The following is a 14,502-nucleotide window of genomic DNA, read 5'->3' on the forward strand; positions in this document are numbered from 1 at the left end:
AGAGCATGCAATTTTAAACAACTTTCTAATTGACTCCTATTATTAATTTTTCTTCGTTCTCTTGCTATCTTTATTTGAAAAAGAAGACATCTAAGCTATTTTTTTGGTTCAGCACCATGGAAAGCACTTGTTTATTGGTAGGTGAATTTACCCACCAATCAGCAAGAACAACACAGTGTTTTCACCAAAAATGGGCAGGCATCTAAACTTACATTTTTGCATTTCAAATAAAGATACCAATGGAATGAAAAGAATTTGATAATAGGAGTAAATTAGAAAGTTGCTTAAAATAGCATGCTCTATCTTAATCACGATAGAAAAAAATATTGGGTTCAGTGTCCCTTTAAGGGACTGGGTATAGCTGAAAATGTTATATCATGGATAAATAACTGGATAAAAGACAGGGAGCGACATGTAGTAGTAAACGGATCAAAGTCAGATTGGACAAAGGTTAATCAGTGGAGTCCCTCAAAGTTCAATACTGGGCCCTGTTCTATTTGATATTTTTATGACTTGGAGCAAGGATTAAATAGCAACATCTCTATTTTTGCAGATGATAGAAAGTTGTTTAAGGTCATTAGGTCAGTCTAGGATGAAATTGCTTTACAAGGGGATCTACAAAAATTGAAAGAATGAGCAGGGATATGGAAAATTAGATTTCATTCTGGAAAATGCAAGGTTCTACATTTTGAAAGTAAAAATAAGCAGGCAACCTATTATTTAAATGGGACTAGACTAAGCAAAACAGAGGAGGAAAGGGATTTAGGAGCAGTAATAGATTACAAGCTAAAGATGGGCGCACAATGCAGGGCACCGGCTTCTAAGGCTAATAAGATACTAGCATGCATTAAAAGAGGCATTGATGCAAGCGAGGAAAGCATAATTCTGTCACTATATAAATTCCTGGTAAGACCTCACCTTAAAGGGACACTAAACCCAATTTTTTTCTTTCATGATTCAGATAGAGCATGCAATTTTAACTATTATCATTTTTTCTTCATTCTCTTGCTATCTTTATTTAAAAAGCAGGAATGTGATGCATAGGAGCCAGCCCATTTTTGGTTGAGAACCTGGGTTATGCCTGCTTATGGGGGGTAAATGTAAGCCTCCAATAAGCAAGCGCTATCCATGCTGAACTTAAAATGGGCTGGCTGCTAAGATTTACATTCCTGCTTTTAAAATAAAGATAGCAAGAGAACAAAGAAAATTGATAATAGGAGTACATTAGAAAGTTGCTAAAAATTTTATGCTCTATCTGAATCATGAAAGAAAAAATTTGGGTTCAGTGTCCCTTTAAGTATGTAGTGCAGTTCTGGGGACCAATCTAAAAAAAAAGACATTGCAGACTTAGAAAAAGTTCAGAGAAGGGCCACAAAAATAAGGGGAATGGAGAATTTAATCTATGAGGAGAGGTTAGCCAAAATGGGTCCGTTTTCTCTAGAAAAAGGCACTTGATAGGTGATATGGTTACTTTATAGAAATATATTCAAGGCCTATATACAGAGATGGTGGAAGCTCTGTTTATTCCAAGAAAATGTTTGTGACAAGCGGTCACAATTTAAGCCTGGAAGAAAGGAGATTTAATCTCCAGCAACGTAAACATTTTTTCACTGTAGGTGCAATCAAATTGTGGAATTCATTACCTAAGGAGGTAGTAAATGCCAGTACCTTAGATGCATTTAAAAATGGTTTAGATACATTTTTGGCTAGAAAGATACATTTTGGGTTCTATGTCTCTTTAAAAGTGCCTTAAAATTATCTGCTCTATCTGAAAAATGAAAATTTAACTTCGACTTTCAGTCCCCTTTATCTTGTTAACATAAGTTTCATGTGTCTAACTTTTTAACATGATCATCATTTTGAATCATGGCTGTGTGTTCTAAATACCAAATTTGTGTAGTTCTGCACAATAATAGTTAAAAACTGTCAAAGATCTAGGTTTGGTCTACGATGGTCTCCCATAGCCTTTACAATGGATAATATTGTACAACTATGGTTGGATGTAGGCACATTCCTGCTCAGTTAGTGGTAGAGTCAAGTATTTTTCTGTTGCATTTCTGTTCTCAGCATGGAATGTTGGTTATTTAAGAAAACATATCATTACATACTGGAAACTCTGTTATTTGGCTAAAGCACATTATGATGCATAACTTAGCTGTAAAAGCAGTGACAATATAGATATGTACTTTTACCAGGAACATATATTTGCTGTTCATATCACTTTAAAGTAATAAGTAATCATTTTCTTCTCACTTCACTCTCAGTTGCTTTCTTTTTAAACTAATCATATTTGAGAAAATTGTCCAATTTTCAGCCATTAGGTTTTAAAGGAATATGAAAGCCATCCCTTTTCTTTCATGATTCATATGGAGTATACAGTTTAAAAAAAAATTTTTTCAATTGACTAATTTGATCAACTTGGCTTCATTCTCTAGGTATCCTTTCTTGAAGCAGCAGCAGCAATGCCCTACTGAGAGCTAGCTGAACACATTCGGTGAGCCAATGACAAGAGATATATTTGCTGCCACCAATCAGCAGCTTGTTCCCAGTAGTTCATTGCTGCTCCTTAGCATACTTAGGAATGTGCTTTTAACAAAGAATACCAAGAGAACATAGCAAATTAGAAAACAGAAGAAAATTGAAAGCGGTCTAAAAACATAATTTATGTTTACCTGATAAATTAATTTCTATTATGGTGGTGAGAATTCACAAGCTATAACTTCTGGGAATTCAACTCCGCTTAAATGATAACCTCGCCTCCAAATGTGACTAAACTCCCTGAGCCCTGGACCCCCATATTGTACAGTAAAAGTTAGTCAAAGAATCTGTGCTAGAAATTAAAACAGTACTTATGAGAAATAACCTTATCAATAAATTACAAAAACATTCTGGGATGTGTGCGCACCACTATATATTTGTGTCAAGAACAGTATTGGACTAATTAAAACCACATCATCATTATTTTTCAAAAATAAAAAATCCTTATTTATTAAGAAAACACATTCTTACTTTCTAATACCTGATATATAAACAAGGATCCTGGTAAAAAAATGGTTAAAAAATAATCTTAAAATCTGTTTTAAATGATACTCAGTCATTTAGTTACATGGTATCAAGAGAAACAAGTTTGCAAAAAAAGTTCTTTGTTTAATCTGATTGTTATTTTTTGTCCAATGTTTAGTAGGGCAATCAGATATAGAGTTTTCTTTTTTTTTCTGTATTCCTGAAGTTGTTCGTATCGATCAATGATTTGAATTTAGTAAAATACTTTCTTGTCTTTGTATCCATGTGATGTTTCAACTGTACTTTGCTGCCAGTTTTTCTCTCCCCTCTGTCTCCAGCTAACGTTATAGTGTGTTTTTAGTCCAGCCTTCCAAGCTCGGTGTTCGACCTGCTACTCCGTCCAGCTCTCCAGACAGTGGTTTCTTGCAGCATGGGCTATGAGTACCGCGTCTACTAAGGGACAAATTTCCACAAAAGTTCTTATAATTAACACACAAAGTTTTGCGAATGGCAACCAGTTTCTGATCTTCATTGAGACTTTCTCAAGCCATAATTTCCATAATATTGTCATTTCCTTTCTGAGTTTTTAAAGGGTTTAGACCAAATTATTAACTCTTATCTCTCCAAAATGGTCAGTTAACCAATTTCATTATTGTTGTTAATGAAAAATCTTACATAATGTACCCCAACCCAAGAGACTTGCATCTGTTGGAATTATTGTCCCGGTTGAAAATAACACTCCTTTAGATATAGAATGGAGCTTTGTACACTATGACATGGACGTCTCACTTTGAAATCGAAGAGGATTCTTAGGGAAAAGCTTAAATTATACTTACCTGATAATTTTCTTTTCTTCAGATGGAAAGATTCCACAACTGCATTCATTACTTTTGGGAATTCAGAACCTGGCCACCAGAAGGAGGCAAAGACACCCCAGCCAAAGGCTTAAATACTCCTCCCACTCCCCTCATCCCCCAGTCATTCTGCCGAGGAACAAGGAACAGTAGAAGAAATATCAGGGTGAAAAGGTGCCAGAAGAAAAATAACAGACACCCCAGAAAAAACACGGACAGGGAGCTGTGGACTCTTTCCATCTGAAGAAAAGAAAATGACCAGGTAAGCATAATTTAAGTTTTTCTTCATAAATGGAAAGAGTCCACAGCTGCATTCATTGCTTTCGGGAAAACAATACCCAAGCTATAGAGGACAATGAATGCTCAAACGGGAGGGTACACAAGGCGGCCCATTCTGAGGGCACCAGGCCTGAAAAACCCTTACCCAGCAAAAACCTGCTCCGGCCGAGAAAATTGGAAGAAAAGGCTCCAAGGACACTGACCCGCAGGAAGTCCACAAGCCTTGCTAGAGACCGCAGAGAGAAACACAGCTGAGTCAGCACGCCTCCAGGAGATACCGTTGTCCTCAACAACACACCCCATACCAGAGAAGGGGATCAACTAAAAGAAACTCCCAAATGGGAAAGGATATGAAGGAACAAGCAAGGATTCCCAGAAGACCCTAAAAAGGGTATAAACCATTTCCAAGAAAAGGAAACCACCAAGAACCAAGCCAAGCTCACAGAGACCGAAACCAGTCATGAGAAACAAGGGGAGACAACGCCCAGACCCTAGAATGTACAGAAACCCCAAGGTTAAAACCGGGAATCCAACACAGAGAACTTCTCCTAAAGATAGTGCAACCGTACCCTAAAAGACAACTGAAGACAGAGTCCTCAAGACGCAAGGAAACTCAAAATATTGAAGTCTTCAGAAACCGATATACGTGCAGCAAACCCAGAAAGGCAAACCCCTGGGTCAACAGCACACACTACAGACATACCTGGATGACTCTGAATTAAAATACTTACAGGCAAGTAAAAGCAGCAGAAGATAGGTCACAACACTAACCAACAAACTGCAAAATTTCCACTAAGCAATGAACCCAGCACATGCTTAACCAAAAAGCCGCCAGTCCTACTCCCTTATCTTGAACATGGAGAAAGCACAGAACCTCAAAAAGGCTCACCGTACCACAAAGGACTCAAAGGCGAACAATAGAAGCTTGGCAAAAGCCTGCCAACACACAGACAAGGTGCAAACAGCAGCAACTGATTTCAAACCGCAACCTTCCGCTTGATAGGCAACAAAGTAACCCACAGGCGACTACAGCTGGCTGTCAAGTCTGAAAGACAGGGGAACAGAAAAGACCCCAAACACGAGTCCCCAGAAGAGGAAGTAAAAGGATGGACTCAGCCACCCAAACGGAGCTCGGGTGCCAGCGCAAGAGCTCTAACAATAGGAACTCCAAGAGCACCCCTAGGAGAGGAACAGATAAAATGCAATAGAGCCCTCAGAAGACCCAGCACGACACTCCATGACAGTGTCAAGCATGGATACATCATCTCCCCAGATGAAACAGAACCCCAGAGAGCGGATCGCAGTCATCTAAAGGATAAAACAACACCTGTTCCAACAACCTGCACACAGGACAGGACAACCAACCTCAAGAGAGAGGAAACCCACCCCCATAAGGAGGACAAACTACCCCTCCTCCCCCAAAGGAAAGAGTACGGAAAGGAACAGCGCACAAGCCCATAAGACCTGAAGCCATAGGCTGAGGAAACAAATCCAATGAAATCCTTGGTGTTCATCTATGACGTCTGGATGAACTCCCCAAAAAAGGAGCACACATCAGTCAAAATGCACAGAAAAGCTGTCCAAGATGCTAACAGCTCAACTGTCTAGACCAAAGGTCATAGCCTATGTTCCCTGAAAAAACTGGATCGCACCGAACCAGCCAAAGGATCGTAAGCCTTCCGGCCATCCAGAAGATCCACCACTAAAACTATAGGCCTGAGCCGCAGATCGTTCCAGGGAACATCACAGGGAACATAACCGGACTAACCCGGAGAACGGGAACAAGACTCACTCAGAATCCCAACCCAAAAGGAAGAGAAAAGCCCTCGTAGGAGTCCAACACTCCAAAAGGAGCAAAAGTACGACAGAGACACACGAAGAGCCTAGAGCCCAAAAAGGAGTTAAAACAACACCCAAAGAAAACATTGAGGACAAAGTCACCCGAATAGTGAGTAAATCAAAGGCTACTCTCCATAATCTCCTCAGGAGTACCAGAGTACCGTACCCAAGGAAAAAGAATGCAGAGCATCCTAAACCCTGGCGGAAAAAACCCCTAAGCAAAGCTTGGAGGAGACAACATGGCCCATCGTCCCTGATAGGGAACGACTAAATTCCAGAAGAAGGAAAAAGACACAAGGCCCTCCCATAAGGCGGTCAAGACCGCTAAGGAGCAAGTCCCGAAGTCTCATCTGAAGAAGAGAAACTCAAAAAAAAATAATCCAAAAATGACAATTCCAAGAGCCCACTTAGGCAAGACCGCCAGAACCAGCGGCAAAGAGGTCCTAAATCCTCCCAACCTCCAACCCACACGGGGAAGGAAACACTCCACCTCCCGACGTAAAGTTGGAATCAATGAGAGAGTCACAGCAGAACTCCATCGAGTCCCAGCCGACCAGCTTGAGAGGCCAATGAAGACTGAACCAATCCCCCATGCCTCACAGACCCTCAGGTCCACACAGATGCTTAGCTAAAACTTGTAAAGGAAAACAAGAATAACACAATAATATGTGAGGCACTCTGCACCCAACCGGACCAGCCAGACCAAACAGGAGCCACGTGTCTGAATTAGGCCTCGACAGAAGGATATGAACCCAATCAGGACCAGCCTGAGACCAAGGGCCATCACTGTCAAGGCCGCATAGAATCCCCCCTAAAGAGGGAGAAACAGCAGACACACATAGGACTAAACACGTCCATAACAAAGTTCCTTAGAAGTAACAGTACAATCAAACATTGTGATTATCGATTCCAGACCAACTTCCCGGAGGAAATATAAACCAAACATGAGATTTAAATAAATAAAAGATAAAGGTAACCTGCAGGTTTATCGCCTAAGAAAAACAGACGCACCGGCAGGAACGGCCCAACAGGGACCCTGTTCTACCAAGCTCAAACTGGAAAGAGTACTCAATAACAAGACTATAAGAAGATTACTTCATCCCCTTATGTCTAATTCTGCAAGCGATTCAAAGAAGTAGACTGAGAAGTCTCAGATCCATTAAGGTTGGGATCTTCCGACAAGGCCAAAGCATGCCTCAAAAGAACACAAAGGAGTGTCAGTCTATACCGAAAAGCACAGCATACCCCCAGCCGGAACGAAAGATGACTCTGGCCCCGACGGGGGACCCCCTGAAGTCTCAGGGACAGTCGTTCACCCAGAGGCCTGAACAGGCCACCCCATGCATGAAGAGCCCTCGATAATGGAACACAAACAGTATCCAAGACCAACTTCTGGAAGTTGCATATGCCCCAGTGCCAAAATTATGGACATGCAACATTGTGCCGAAACCCCTGGCTGGAAGAAGCTACCATTAGGAGAAGGATAAGCACAGTCTGGGTTACCTGCATGCGTAGTAAGCGATGGTGTAAGGGAACTCGCCACTTGGAGGACAGAGGCCCTAGAGGCGGATGGCTCAGCGGCCCCTTGATTCCCTGATCCAGAGGAAATGAGCACTCTAATACGGAATTCACAACATAACTGATAGGCTAGTATCATCCGGGGCAATACACATTCTGCGCAAGGAGTAGAAACTGAAACAGAGACGTCCGTCTCCACAATATAAGACTCCTCCATAGCTAGGATATTGATACAAAAATTGGACCAAAAACTTAAACGGCACCTGACACCCACAATGGCTGGGGCACTCACCACCTTCAAAGAGCCCGACACCAGCAGATCAGAATTTCTCCATCGCCACACGGTCAGGAATGTGGAAATGGAAAGTCAAAAATGTGACCACGCCCGGTCCAGAAAAAGCATGCCCGACCATAAAGGCCGCGTCACTTTCAAAGGCCGTTATGTTCCACAAACCCATGAGTCTAAGTAACACTACACATAAGCAGGTTGAATCACATAACAAACATGATTAAAAAAACCCTGTTCAATAACCCCCCTCAGGAGATATTAACTCTTGATTCCAAGATACAAAAAGAGCCTCACTGAGACCCTGATTTATAGTTAGTCCCACAAGGTGGTAACCTCTCGGTAAAACATTTGTAATACAATACGAAAGTAAAATGAAACGATCTTACCGGAATCTACGCCGTGGAACAGGAACACGGCCCTTCAAGTGTGACAGATAGTAGCATCGCCTCTGCCATGGACTTAAGAGAAGAAAGTAGGCAGCGAAACTCGTCAACGCCGATTGCTTGTGGAGCTGTTTAAATGAGTTGGGATGGTTTTGCAGAAAGACTCTCCCTGCATCTCTGGACTCTAACTTTCATCCATGCTTTCACTGAAAGGCTGACAGGACTACTTAAAACTCCAGTCCCATGCCGAAGAGTACTACCCTCCATAAGAGACTAATTGCAAACTTCTGACACTTCTCTGCCAACCTCCTGGGACGAAAGGCAAAGAATGACTGGGGGATGAGGGAAGGGGGAGGAGTATTTAAGCGTTTGGCTGGGGAGTCATTGCCTCCTCCTGGTGGCCAGGTTCTGAATTCCCAAAAGTAATGAATGCAGCTGTGGACTCTTTCCATTTATGAAGAAAAACTTATTCTACAGAATCATCTGAAATTTGCTCAGATAAAATAACACACCAAAGAGTAGAAGTTTCTGCAACATAAGCAATGCTAAGAGCTGATCTGAATAAGAAACCGGCATGAAAAGCTTTTCAATTAAAAGACTAATTTTCTGTCCATCAGGTTTTTGAAATATATGCTATCCTCTAAGAGAATAGATGGGCACCATCCACCTTTGGAACAGTTTCCCAAAACTCTATGTTAGAAGCCAGTAAAGGGTACATTGTATTAAACTTAGATGCTGGTAAGAAATGTCAGGCTTGGACCACTTCTAGGTGATTATTTCAGAGACTGCTTCAAGAACTTGAAAAAAAAACCTCTGGATTTGAAAATCAAATACAATTGCTTAACAGATTTTTCCCACAGAAGGCTTAGGGATTTTAACACTAAAGCCGCAAAGAACCTTTCTTAGAAAAATAAGAAGATGTTTAAGTTTGTACATAAAAAAAAGACTGATTCTGAATTCTGATCATCAGCAATACATTCACCTTCAGAAGACATATTTGAGGTGTCCAATTCTGAATCCTTGAGAAACTGTAAGCTGATCTGACTTTGGGTCCGATATTCACAACCCCACCAGGCAAGATATTTTAAGAAGTCTCATTGGTACGTTTCTTTATGTGAAACAGAGATTCCTACATTGTAATACAAAGTCTAAAACAAATCCCAAAGATTTTGCACAATTTTGCTCTATGCAGGGGAGGTTTTGAATCTCAGGCCTTTTTGATAAGATAAAACAACAACAGGTTGATTATCAGACATATTTTGAGCTTACTTGGAGGAGGCACCAACATTTCAAAAACAGATAAGCACACAATGCCCTGCAAAGAAAATGAAAAAGTAGCAGAGTAGGTAAAATGAAAGCGTGCTACTGTACTAAACTGATATGCAAGGAAGCGGTTAAATGAAAGTGCACGGCAAATGAGAGTGGATTACAGCACTATACTAACAGGTAAACGAAGCTGTAAAATTACAGAGTAAGAAAAACAAGATTGCGCTACAGTGCTAAGTGAAATCCATACCTATCAGAATTTTTTTTAAAGTGTAAGTGCACACATGAAAATACAATAACCTAGTCCAAAAGTCTCATAAAACTGATCGATAATAAATACATAGTGTATACTATGGTATGTCTGTAAAATGTCCCCTACTTATAATGTATATTATGAATGGCTATATAAGTGCCACGTACAGTTTCCTTACCAGCACCCACTTTACTGTGCTCACCGCCCCTGCAGACAGACTGCGTCCAGTACAGTCCATCCAGCGCTATGTACGTCAAAACAGAGGATCAAAGTGAAGAGTATACAAAGAAAACAACAGGGGGAGGCTAGGGGACTGGTCCCCATGTCACTTGTGGCTGGCTTGTGACTAACTCCTCCCTGGAAGGGATTCTATCACTGGCCCATATTCCAATATCCCCTTTATCATTCAGAAGTAGCTATCTGAGGGGGAAAATGGGCCTTAAATTGGTCTGAGGACCTCTCTCAACGATGAATCAGTAGCACCTCAATTCTTCACCTTCCTCATTGAAGGCAAAGATAAGACTAACATACCAGAGAGGTGGGAGGGTGTCATGTCTGCCTGCTTGCTGTTACGGTCTCTACTGCTTTTGTCAGTCAGGCTGTTTGCGGTGTAGTCTTCATACTTTTTTCTTCTGGAACTTACCTACCTAATTAATTATCCTTCCCCTGAACCCTACCTATTTAAGAAATCATCAGGCCTAGGTTCAATGCACCAGCTTTGCTGTTTTTAAAATCAGATCACTCTGTCTCTGTTCCACATGCCCTTTCCTTGTGTGAATTTTTTGTTGTTGTTGTTATCAATAGGCATACAGATATCAATACCAACATATTCAATCATATCCGTCTAGTCATCTAGACGTGCAGACAAAAGGAAGAGAGAATAGCCTCCATAACAAGATCATAGAAAAACAAAAAGAGAGAAATCTCCAAATCAAAGTCCAGAGTTGGTAGTTAGTCCACAAGTCTTCGCCCCGTGATCAGAGCAATTTGTGTCCATTTTGCCTATTGAAAAGTTTTAAATTTTTATATCAACTATTAAACATTTGACAATTAAAGAACCCTGCAGCTACATATGGGCTCCAGGGTGAAAGCTATATAAATAACCAGAAAAGAAAAAAATCAACAACATTAATGTACACAATTTACACAATGCTGTAATTCACATCTCAAACCATTAGGACACACAGTGAGTTAGTTCTAAGGCATCACCAAATTTGTGATGGGTGGGACCAATATTTCCCCCTACCATTTACTGAGTTAAGGCGGTTGCCCAGATGTTCCATTCACCCCTCAGATTTGCCTCCAACATGTAAATGGTATTTTTAAAAGGATATAAGATTTGCCTCTGAGTATGGAGATCTAAAGATTGTAAAAAGAGTCTCCATTTCCCAATAAAGCGCGCTATACGCATATTTACATCAAACAGATTATCACATTGTTCACGCAACAAGTTTTTTAATATCATTTGCTTGAGAAACATAATGGAGGGTGCTTCCTTCTGAAGCCATTTATGAGAGACACATTTTCTAGCTAAAAGTATACTGTTGATAAGAAATTTTCTATCCTGTCTTGAGACTGTCAGTTGGTCTAGAAAGAGAATCCGTATGGGCGTAAGTGTGATAGGGGAAGATGTGATTTTTGAAAGCCAGAAGGTCACCTGACTCCAGTATCTTCGAATCTTGGGGCAATACCAAAGGTAATGTAGAAAGTCTGGGTAAGAACATTTGCCACAAACGTTAAAGAAAGTCTTTCCTCCATTTACTCAATCTATTCAGGGTAATATAGTCTTGATAAATAACCCGTATCTGTGATTCCCTAAGGTCCGCGGCAAGAGTTGCAGACCAAGTTAGGTTTAAGCCATCATATGTAGTCTTAGCAGTAGACACGGCTGGCAATCTCCTTTTCCAAACATTAAATAGGTTTAACTGCATATCAGGGATTTTGGCAGATATCAGCTCATTATAGATCGAGGATATAGCAAAGTTATGTACTTGAAACTGTGCAACAGTCCGAGCCAAAGGCGATTTGTCCCAAAACGTCTCACAGTTCTGTAAAATGTAATTAATATAGTGTCAGACTTGAAAATAGGCAAATCTATTATTGTATGGGGTCAGATATTTCCTACAAATAGCGTCAAAAGGGAGAACAGATTTAGTGACGGTATCTAAGAGTTTGGCAATGTTATCTATACCTAGAGTTTTCCAGGCCTGAAAAATCAGGTACATTGATCCAGGCAGAAATTTTGGGGATTCCCGTAATTGGTAGGTATTTAGTATGATGGGGGTCACAGGCCAGGGTTTTAGTCATGGCTTTCCAGCCCAAAAGAATATCTCGGAACATAGGGTGATACTGTACAGTCGTTGGGAGTTCAGATAAAGTAGCATGTGGCAGGAAGGAGGGAGACACCTGAGGCAAGGAGGCCTCCTCCAATTTAACACTGGAGAAGTGCTGGGTATTCAGTTTCCAATCCAGTGCCAACTTTGCCAAAGAGGCCCAGTTATAATATAGAAGGTTGTGTAGGCCCAGTCCTCCCTTCAAATAGGGGAGATATAGTTTATGTGCACCTATTGGAGGCTTGCCCCCTTTCCAAAGGAAGGTTCGAAACATACTGTTTAAGAGTGCTATGTCTTTCCGTCACAGTAGAAGGGGGAGCATTTGCATAGGGTATAGGAGCTTGAGCAGGACCATCATTTTGATGATATGGACTCTACCCATTAAAGAGAGCTGTAAATTCTGCCAGGTGGTTAAGTCTGTCTTAACTTGTCGAATCAGGGGAGTTATATTTTGGTGGTACCATTGCTGCGGGTTAGCAGAGATACGAATGCCCAGATAAGTTAAATGAGAGTCTACGGTACGAAACGGATATAACGGGGTCATACCATCAGTCTTTCGGTGGAGCCATATAATCTCTAATTTTGAGACATTTATCTTTGTAGCCCGAGAATTCTCCGAATAACTGGATCGAATCTAGATCCTTGTGTGAATTTTAAGATTTCTGTCCTACCTGATGTCCTATGCCTGTGTTCCACTAACCACAAGTACACAGATACATTCTGCATTGTTTCCTGCTGTATTTTTCCTGGTCCAACTATTTTGTATACTCTGCAACAGTTACCAGTCAAGAATTATCCAGCTATCTGCTACAACTGTATTGTATGCCCTGACCCTACAACATATCTTAGTTACAAGTTAACTATTCCTGTGATTATTCAGTTATCTGCTTCAGCCATATTGTGTACTTTGATTACTATACAAAAAGGGGAAAAAACGAAATGCTGGCATAGTGACAGTTAGATTAGTGGAAAAAGACAGAGCTACAAAAAGTATGACTGTGTCTGGTGCTGCCCCTTAAGAAAAGAATAGGGGCTTTAGCACTCAAATTCACTTACTGAGAGTAAATCAATTAATAAAATCAAACCTTTATTATATAGGAGTAAAAAAGGGGAATCATATACCGCTAAACAAATACCACACCTTAAAAACCTAATCAATTAACATTGTGTGGTTTACCCCCCCTGTTTCCTGGTTGATAGCTGGATACGTCGGCATCAGGTGACAGTTGTGAAGAACACACAGTAGTTACCAAAACAGACGCGATTAGCCTTATTACAGACCATAGTCAATATAAATACAGACAAACAGAGTTGCTTTCACAATGGCCTTTTAATAGCAGAATAACTGGTAAAGTCCGCCCATCATGATGCACTCTTGACCACGCCCCCTCTGACATCAGATACAGGCATACACCAATCATCATAGTGAGGGGGCATGTCAAACGGTGCTCTGTATCCTGCAACATATCTCAGATACCAGTGAACTATTACTGTGATTATTCAGTCATCTGCTACAGACATAGGCCCCAAGTTATCAAGGTCTGGCGGACCTGATCCGACAGTGCGGATCAGGTCCGCCAGACCTCGCTGAATATGGCGAGCAATACGCTCGCCGTATTCAGCATTGCACCAGCAGCTCACAAGAGCTGCTGGTGCAACGCTGCGATTTCCAGCGATGTCTATCCACCTGCTCAGAGCAGGCGGACAGGTTATGGAGCAGCTGTCTTTGTGACCGCTGCTTCATAACTGCTGTTTCTGGCGACGAGTTTGAAGACTCGCCAGAAACAAGGGACGTCAAGCTCCATACGGAGCTTGATAAATAGAGCCCATAATGTGTACTCTAAAACCTGCAGCATATCTCAATAACCAGTCAAGTATCATTGTGATTATCCAGTCTTTTACCAGAGCTATATAATATATTCTGAATCCTGCAACATCTCAATTACCAGTTAACTATTACTATGATTTACAAGCTTCCACCAAAGCCTACTATATGGCTATATTACTCTGTATCCTTCAGTTAAAGGGACATTATACACTCATTTTTTCTTTGCATAAATGTTTTGTAGATGATCTATTTATAAATTTGTATTTTTTTTTAAATGTATAGTTTTGCTTATTTTTAAATAACATTGCTCTGATTTTCAGACTCCTAACCAAGCCCCAAAGTTTGATGTGAATACCATCAGATACCTACTCCTAGCTTGCTCCTGTTTGTGTAAAGGGTCTTTTCATATGCAGAAGAAGGGGGGGGGGAGTGTCTTATTTGCCACTTGCAGTGGGCTTTCCAGCTATCTTTTCAACAGAGGTAAACTAAGAGCTTCTAAGTCATTTTTTAAACAGTTTTATACTGGATTTTTATATCAGTATCTGTGCATCTTATTCGTTATAGTAGTGTCTATTACATGCAGTTATATCAAAATGAGTGTATACTGTCCCTTTAAGAGGATCTTTTGCTTTGTTTATCTAGTCTGCAGTCATATAC

At 40.7% G+C, this 14,502-nt stretch overlaps 1 protein-coding gene across 2 annotated transcripts in view; it reads right to left on the reverse strand.

Annotated features, from left to right (window-relative positions):
• Positions 1-14,502, reverse strand: part of TCF7 (transcription factor 7) — a 364,588-nt gene that overhangs the window by 136,234 nt on the left and 213,852 nt on the right. The window lies entirely within an intron of this gene.

The sequence above is a fragment of the Bombina bombina genome, chromosome 6 (assembly GCF_027579735.1).
Source record: "Bombina bombina isolate aBomBom1 chromosome 6, aBomBom1.pri, whole genome shotgun sequence".
Taxonomy (NCBI): Eukaryota; Metazoa; Chordata; class Amphibia; order Anura; family Bombinatoridae; genus Bombina; species Bombina bombina.